The following is an 8,921-nucleotide window of genomic DNA, read 5'->3' as shown; positions in this document are numbered from 1 at the left end:
AGTTTCCTGTTTCCTTCAGGGAGCTGAAATCAGCATGGGTCAAAGGTCAAAGTTTGAACTGCTGAAAAGCGAACTGAATTTATAAAGCGGTTATTTGAGTCAAACGGGAACAGACAGTATGTTGAAGCAATCATGGATGAAACTCAGGCGAGCTTTCATGAATAAGCTGTTTCAGCTCCAGCTCCATGATGGATTTTTGTCGCCATGCGAGGTTATACTAATACACCTGATTCAATTAATCTGTTGAATCAGATGTGTTAGTTTAAGGCTGGAACAAATTATGCTGTTGTGGAATCCCAGAGGACAAGAGTTGAAAACCATTGGAACAGACACAAGATGTCTGATCTTCTGTAGGATTCTGATGTACAGTAACACACAGAGGTTTTGAACCACTCCAAACTCTCTCTGAGAGTAATCATTTGAAATCATTTCTCTGCTTCAGTGGTTTGTTAACTGCCCGTATAATGACTCTCCTCAATCTTGTATTTATTTCTGAGCATCTTGTTCATGAGTGGTGCATATTTCCTTTATAGAGTTTTCTAGTGCATGTACATAGGGAATCTTATATTTTCCTAAGAGTTTATGTGTTTGATCTTTCTAATGTTGAAAATAAACACTACTATCTTTCGATTAATTGCATTTATATTAGAAATAAGCCCGTGAGTTTGACCTCGGCATGCTTGTCAGCGTTGTCCAGACTCCCAGCTTGTGCTTCTGGTTTATGTCCAAGTGTTGATCTTGTTCATTCGCTGTGTAGAAGTATGTGAGTTTAGGCCAATGCTCACAGGAGAGATTTCTTACCAGATGAACTGACAGAGGTGGTCTGAGACAGAGAGAGAGAAATAGTGTGCGCTAAAGTACTAAGTATTTCATATATAAGACATTATGTAAGTCAGTGTGGATACTAGTGCCAAATGCCGAGACTGCCAAAGAAATCTGAATAGCAGGGGTCTTGGCACAAGTACCGCAACAGTCCACTAGGATTTTTATTTTTGTTTTGTCCTTTTCTGTAAAACCCCTATTTCCTCACTTTGTAAGCTGAATTGATTTTGCTGCTAAATGTGGAATCAAGGGGCCCTATATTTCTACACTGAAAAAGTTTAATGAGCATTTTTCAGCTACACAAAAAAAGTACAAAAGCCGTCACTGTGGTGGTAGTGGTACCTTTGCCACTTTTTTACCTTTTAAGTATTAATATGTACACTTGTCATGGTGCCTGGTCTCTGTTTCCCTGGGTCTCCACTAGTGGTCTCACTTCCCCATAGGCACTTCACCGCAGGTACTACAATTCCCACAAAGCCTTGTCCCTTTATTGCAGTAAGAGTCTCTCCACGTCTCTGCGGAACTACCAGAGTCTCTCCCCATCTCTACCGAACTACCAGAGCCTCTCCTTGTCTAGACTGAACTACCAGAGCCTCTCCTCATCTCTGCGGAACTTCCAGAGCCTCGTCACGTCTCTGCCAAACTCTCTGAGCGCTCAACTGATCCTCTCGTGGCCACGGAGGCCACCCTTAACCTGTTCATGTTCTCTGTTTCAGACTTGCCTAACCAGACTTGCTCTCCTGTATCATCAATCCCAATGAGGTGGTCTTCCGTGCCGCCCTGGTTGGCTTCTGTCCCGACCGCACGGTTGTGGTGGTTTTCTACGCCGCCCTGGTGGACTTCTGTCTTGACCACATGGCTCCAATTCCACCTTGCTCCACCCTGGATTCCTGCCCTGTCGGTTCGGCCCTGGGCCACTGAACTTTCTGTTCTCTCCGGGACTTGTGCCTTGTTGTTGTTTTGTTTTAGTTTTTTTTTTGTTTTCTCTCTGTTTGACTCTATGGACCTGGCCCTCCGTCCCTCCCCCTGATCATCCGCTGGTCCACCTCCCTCCTGGTCTCCTTGTTGTTGTTTTGTTTTCGTTTTTTGGCACTTCCTGTCTCTGTTACCCCCTCTATTACCTGGCCCTCCGTCCCTCCCCCTTGTCATCCACCGGTCCACCTCCCTCCTGGTCTCCTTGTTTTTTTTTGTTTTTTTTGCACTCCTTGTCTCCGTTTCCCTATATTACCTGGCCCTCCGTCCCTCCCCCTGGTCCTCCGCCGATTCACCTCCCTCCTGTTCTCTGTGTTCCTTGGTCTGTTCGGGTGGAGCATCTGGTAGCTGCTCCATGGAGGAGGGGGTAATGTCACAGTCTCTGTGGGGTGGTAGTGGTACCTTTGCCAAAGGTACACTTTTGTACCTTTTAGGTACTAATATGAACACTTGTCCAGTGTCTGGTCTCTGCTTCCTTGGGTCTCCACTAGTGGTCTCACTTCCCCATAGGCACTTCACTGCAGGCACTACAATTCCCACAAAGCCTTGTCCCTTCATCACAGTAATTGCACTCCTGTTAATTGCACTCAGGTGTCTTCACTTGATAGTCATTACCCTGCCTTTATTAACCGGTCTGTTTCTGTTTGTTTTCATGGAGTCCTTACTTTCCGTCACCCAGTTTCCTCTCGTTCCTATTTTGAGTTCCTGTTCCTGTTCCATATTGGTACACTTAGATACTGTGTACCTTTAAGGTACCAATATAGATGCTTAAGCTACAGAGGTGTACTTTTTGAAAAGGTACAGCCGCAGTGACAGCTTTTGTACCTTTGTGTATGATATCTATAAAACATTGAAACAAGATAGATTCACTTTAGAAGCATAATAATATTAAAATTAAAACTATATATATATATATATATATAAGAGGTGGGCATAGATTAATTTTTTTAATCTAGATTAATCTCACTGTGATCTTGAAATTAATCTAATTTTGGTGTCAAGGTACAGAAACCAAATAATTAAATGTAAAATAGCCCTGGATAGTCTTCAATGTAAAAATGAAATATACAATCAAACCTACATTTATTCAGACACCATCAACATTTCTCACATTATTACAGTTTTGCTATATATATATATATATATATATATATATATATATATATATATATATATATATATATATATATATATATATATATATATATATATATATATATATATGGTGTATGAATAAGTTTTGGTTTTACTGTTAAAACTACAAAGTAGTCAAGAGCAGTGAGTGATTTTCATTTTATTGGATTAACATTACAGCAGCCAGTAGCTACATTAGGTGCGGTCCCTTTAAGAGACGATGAACGCATCCAATATAATACACATCCCATTTTTTTCCTCAACTCTGTTTACTTTCACTTAAGAAATAACTGACATTTTTTTCAAGCATAATTTCCAAGGTGGATATTTTGACATATTTTTATGTACAGTATTTGTCGGAAAAAGAGCAAAAACGAAGCAGATTCGATGTTCAAGTGTTTTGAGATGCCTTTCTCTGCGTGAGCCCTGAACACCAGAACACCGCAGTACTGACTTGGCTCTTTCACATCTTTTTGTTTGTTGAAAACTGCGATTTGTATTTGTTCGTTCAGGTGCAGGAGGGACTTCGAGGAGAACTTCGCCGAAGAGAGCTCAGTTCAGTGTCGCTGTCCGTGATACGCGGCTCTCTCTCGTGCGCACCCTGAGGCACGCGCTACTCTGTTCAGCTTTTCCGTGTCAGTCGTGAAAAAGATTAGCTTTCGTGATGATGTGCAGCAGTGGCCCCTCAACTGTCCTGAGCATCTTTTTAGGCTGGTCTCAGTCAGTCGGTTATATAAAATATCAAGGTGAAAGTCGTCATAGCTTGCTTAGTATAGAGGGTTTTCACGGCGCATCATCAGACCGGAAGTCGGCCATGTTGGAGGCACTCCGCATCACAACAAAGCACTGGCACTGAAGTATATCCCGAACGTCGTCAAGGAAAATGGTTAATTATTGCCGTGTTTCAGGTTGTACTAATAAGACAGCTCGAGAATAATAGTGTGTGGTTTTTTTGGGGTGTCAGATTGTACATGTGCATTTATATGATAGATTAAAATACTATGAAACTAACTCAGTGTACAGTGTAGATAGCAAACTAGGAGTCTTTGGAAATGAAAAAAAAAAAACATGATTGAGAGTCACTTGGCTACACCTTGAGTATCGCAATGATATCATACAGTTAAGTATAGGTTGATTTAAGACGTTATTGCATTACTTACTTTGGCCTTTACAATACAACGGTCGTTGATAACTTGGTACTGCGTCTCCCTCACCCATCCACACACCATCTGGTTATAAGCCTCCAAACCCTTGTAGGATTTAAGGTCTTCCGCTCTGTATGGGCTCGGCGAGAAAACCAGGTAGTTGACTATATCGGGATATGCAAGGAAGAATATGAATATGAGGGAAGAATCACCGGGTCGTCACGGATCCAAGAAGAGGGAGCTAACTCGTAGGGATCTGCACCGCCAATAAATCGTAATTTCTCGAAATATCGCGCCTTTTCTTGTGGTCCAAGTCCTTCCCTACATGCCTTTGCATCTTGGGCACGTTTTGTTGAACTTTTCGGTTGTTTAGACATGGCTACATTCACTTAGAGTATCCAAAGCGCACTATACTCCATTGTACTCCGTTCAGTTTTTTACACTTAGTACCTCCACAATGGCCGCGCATCCAGGTTACCGCCCAGAACGTGACGTCGGTGAAAACCCTCTATAGACCCAGCTCCCAACCCAACTTTGAGAATAGATTAACGACGATATTTTTTTTATCGCCCGATGAGAGTCTCGCGTTAGCGCAGCACGTTAACGGCGATAACGGCCCACCACTAATATATATATGTATATATATATATATATATATATATATATATATATATATATATATATATATATATATATATATATATATATATATATATATATTAAAACTTCAAATGATTTGTACCTGAATTTAAAAATTTGAGTTAAAGGACCATAACATTTATGAAAAGAAAAAAAAAAAAGTTATAAAAAAAGTTATTCTTATAAAAACAACATCATGCTACATACAGTAAATTATAAAAATGCAGGTCTTAAAAATGTTTTTAAAAGTAATAATTTGCCCTCCAGCAAATTATGGCTTTAAAAATTCTTAAATCTGAGCCCAAATTCTTGAATTCATAAAGTCATCGCACTAAATGTTGCGTACACTGCAAAAAAGAAATATCTTCCTCAAAATGTGTGTCTTTTCTAGTTCAAATATCTAAACATCCTTAAATATTTGGTTATAAAAAAAGGGTTAAAAAATTTCAATTATTATTCAATATTATAAAATAAAAAAGAATATTAAGAATTAAGGTTATTAAATTGTTTTATTAGACACAAAGTGGAAAAAAATCTAATTAAAAATTAAGATGTTTTTTCAATGTAGGTTTATTTTTTTCTTCGCTGTTTATTATCTGTTTTCATTGATTTGACAAATCATCTTTTATTTGAATGTAGTTAGACAGTCTTTAAGCTTCTAGTCCATTTAATTTTTAAAACATTTCCTCATTTCTTTCACTTATTTCATACAGTCAAACTATTAAATACATAATTTGTTTTTAATAGGCTTAAACAATTAACAACCCCCCCCCCCCCCCCCCCCCTAAAAAAAAGAAGAAGAAAAATCCTAAAAAGTGCCTATTTCATTCCTTTACTGCCCTCTACCGTCCACAACATCAATGTTCATGAATGTTATCTTTTGGAATTCAAGACGTTGAAAAAGTCTGTCCAATCAGAGATTGAAGAGAAGCGCACTGTTAATGATGAGCCATTAGGATCCTTTCATCTGTGACAAAGGGAACCAGTGGGTGAGCTGATTCCTCATGATGGTATGGCATCTAACTCTCTGTGAGATCCAGTGGACATGTTGAAGCAGCATTTGAGTTCAAATGAGCCAATGCTAAAGTGTTTCTGTCTCTGTGATGATGGGCCAATGGAAAAGCAGATTTTGTGTGATGAGCCAAGTAACCGTCAAATGAACTGGCAGATGTTGCTGACAACTAAATCAAAGTACTCCTACTCCCCAGAAACCCTAGCCTAGTTACACCTGAGAAGGAGACACCGTTTATAATGCAGACTATGTAATTCTACAATGAAAATGAGACATCAACACTTACTCAGTGATCCACACTCATTTGGTTCTTCATTTTGTTCCCTCCTCACCCTCGGTCTACGATTGGAGAGCCAAACCTTCAGATGGAAGGGAACAAAAGCATTTGTTAGCTCATGTTTTAAATCTGAATTGCCTTTATAGTGTTTTGTGGAAGGTTTGTCTCCTCAGACAGCTTTTCTCTGGTCAGAAGCTCTGGATAAAGTCCATGGATGAACTCTAAATGTCCAGGAATCAGAATAGGAGATGTTATAATGTGTCTCACCGTAACAGCACACAGATTATTCTGAGCAGACAGTGAGAGATTGAAATGATCACCTTTCTCTAACCTCTCACTCTGATATGAAGTGAAAGCTGTTCTGCTGCGATTAGAGGTGCCTCTCTGGTTTGTTTTCATTTGTTGCTGATTTGTCTGAGCTGTTGTTAAACCCCTCTGCTCATACACTTGTTCCTCTAGGGTGACAGGAAGTCAAATTGGGAAGGTTAGTAGAAAAAATTTGTTTCAAGGCCTTCAAGTAGGATGAATAGGACATTTAACATTCAACCTGTATTCATTCTAGCATCAAAACAGATTACCTGTGCAACTGTGTTTTACATTTGGATATGCACTGCTCATCATGTCCACATCTAGATAAATCTTCTTAAGAATCCGGTTTATTGAAGACACCCGATGACATTGATTCATGAGTCATACATTTTTCCTGATCAATCATACTGGAAATTTTCAATACTTTTTTGTAGGCTGGACTAATTCGCAGAAAACGTACTCAACCCTCACCAACATGTAGATGAGTTTGTTTCTTGTTTTTTTAGCATTACATCACTTACTCACTAGCAGATCTTCTGCAGTGAATGGGTGCTGTGAGAATGAAAGTCAAAACAGCTGATAAAATCCTCACAATAATCTTCATTCCATCAGTTAAAGTGAAAAGCTATGTGTTTGTAATAACCAAATTAATATATAATAATATTTTTTTGGACCCTAATTCTGATGCCAAGTATATTTCCCTTGGAACAGTTTGTTATGTTTACAAGGATTCCTTAAGTAAATATCAAAGTTATGATCCCATACACTGAAAATAAAAAGATTAATTGAATTTACTAAAATTGTTTTAGTTGCAATCAGTTTATTTTAGCTACATTTAAATAAACAAATTTTGCTGAAAGTTAATCAACTAAATTAGTTTATTTAAATATAGCTAAAATAAATCGATTACAACCACTTACCATAACAATCTTTAGTAAATTCAATGAATATTTTTTTTCAGTGTATTTCCCATCATGCACTGGGGCATGAATAATGAAAAATTTTACATTTTTCACTGTTTTCAAGTTGTATTTACACAGTTTTATGGTTGCTTTTGATGTGAGGTTTAGTAACATACTTTTTTGTGACACCTGGAGTTAATTTTCTACTCAAAATGACCCATTCATACTCAAACACTATTAACTGATTGTTACTGTTGTTGTGTACCATGTATTGAGGTCTCTGAAATGGTGACTACTAAGTTACATTACTGGCACTCTTGTTTGGGAAAGCAAACATCTATCTCTTGGATCAGAAAAATAAAGTTAGAGTTGAAAATATTGGGTTTGCTTTATTTGTCTGAATATTAATGAAAGATACAATAAGAGATTAAAAAACTATTGGATTCAAATTGAAGTAAGTAGAAATTAAATGATTAAATTGATCTGGTTGCACATAATTAATTTGAGTAAATTCTACTCAAAATAGTTTAGATAAAATTATGATTATAATTAATTTGAACACTTAACTCATAAAATATAAGTACACTCAACTTTAAAAATATATCTGGATTTAGATCAAATTATTTTGTGTAAACAAAATTAAGTAAAGTCAACATAAAACATTTTGTTAGTAAAGTTTGGTATGCAGCTTTTTTTGTTGCATAGTGGAGTTTCCTGCGTCAACTACTGACCTTTGTGGCCCGCAAAATTTCACTAAACTGACCACAGCATCAGAAATCGCGTTAAAATGAGGAATAACCATAACATCTAGTCCTATGAATTTCTTGCGCTCTCCATTTCATATTAAAGTCCGTTATTAGCTTGAAAAATGTTTTGGGCCTAACTGATATGTCCAATGACGCAGAGGATGGAACTCAAAGTAGGCCTACCTTTGCACTTAATTTAATGCAGTATATATTTAGAATATCTCAAGAATTAAAACAGTCGCCCGCTATTGTCACTGAATAATGAAAGACGGTTTCCTAGACTTACAGGTTCCATGCATGCGCATAAAGGCTATGCGGACAAACATTTAGTGTAGGTACAAAGTAGTAGACTTTTTGCCACTTGAGGACTTATGTTTAGTTAGCTAGACCGCCTTTGCATCATAAATGCTTGATGGGTTTCATCGCCTTTGCTGAACGAACAGAGCAGCAAGTGTGGAGTGTGTGATTTCAGCACCACCCAGCGCTGAACAGGTCCCATGATGTTCAGAATGAGCGAGTGAAACGAGGGGGCGCCCACATATGAATGTAATCAGCTCCCAAAGGATCATTCTGAAATGTTAAGCTCGTTTATGAGCCTACAAGTCCTATTTTACTTCTTTGATTCTCAAACTACTGGAGATTGAGGCTCTCCGGTGGTCACGTGACTGGCGCATCTTTCATCCTTCCGCGCGACGACTGTAGGCTAGACTATACATGTTAATCAAAGACGGATGCCATATGGTTAAGTGCTTTTGATAAATCATAAATCCATCATGGTGCCCCTTTTATTACAATTTCTTTCAAGCATGAGCAAACAGAGTCAAACGGGCAAATGTGAACCAATTGTGGTTATATTAATAAAAATAGTGAATTGAAAACGCTCCCAGATGCCCCTTGTCTGGCTAGGATATAAAATGTGTTGTAAACGTTTCAAAGGAAATATTTGGAGTCCAAATATTAGCG

General features: G+C 38.1%; 1 pseudogene; it reads right to left on the bottom strand.

Annotated features, from left to right (window-relative positions):
- Positions 1-5,650: 5,650 nt before the first annotated feature.
- On the bottom strand, positions 5,651-6,688 carry LOC113056833 (retinal homeobox protein Rx1-like; annotated as a pseudogene).
- Between the last annotated feature and the right edge of the window lie 2,233 nt (positions 6,689-8,921).

The sequence above is a fragment of the Carassius auratus genome, chromosome 4, assembly GCF_003368295.1.
Source record: "Carassius auratus strain Wakin chromosome 4, ASM336829v1, whole genome shotgun sequence".
Lineage (NCBI taxonomy): Eukaryota > Metazoa > Chordata > Actinopteri > Cypriniformes > Cyprinidae > Carassius > Carassius auratus.
This window is presented reverse-complemented; position numbering and strand designations above follow the sequence as displayed.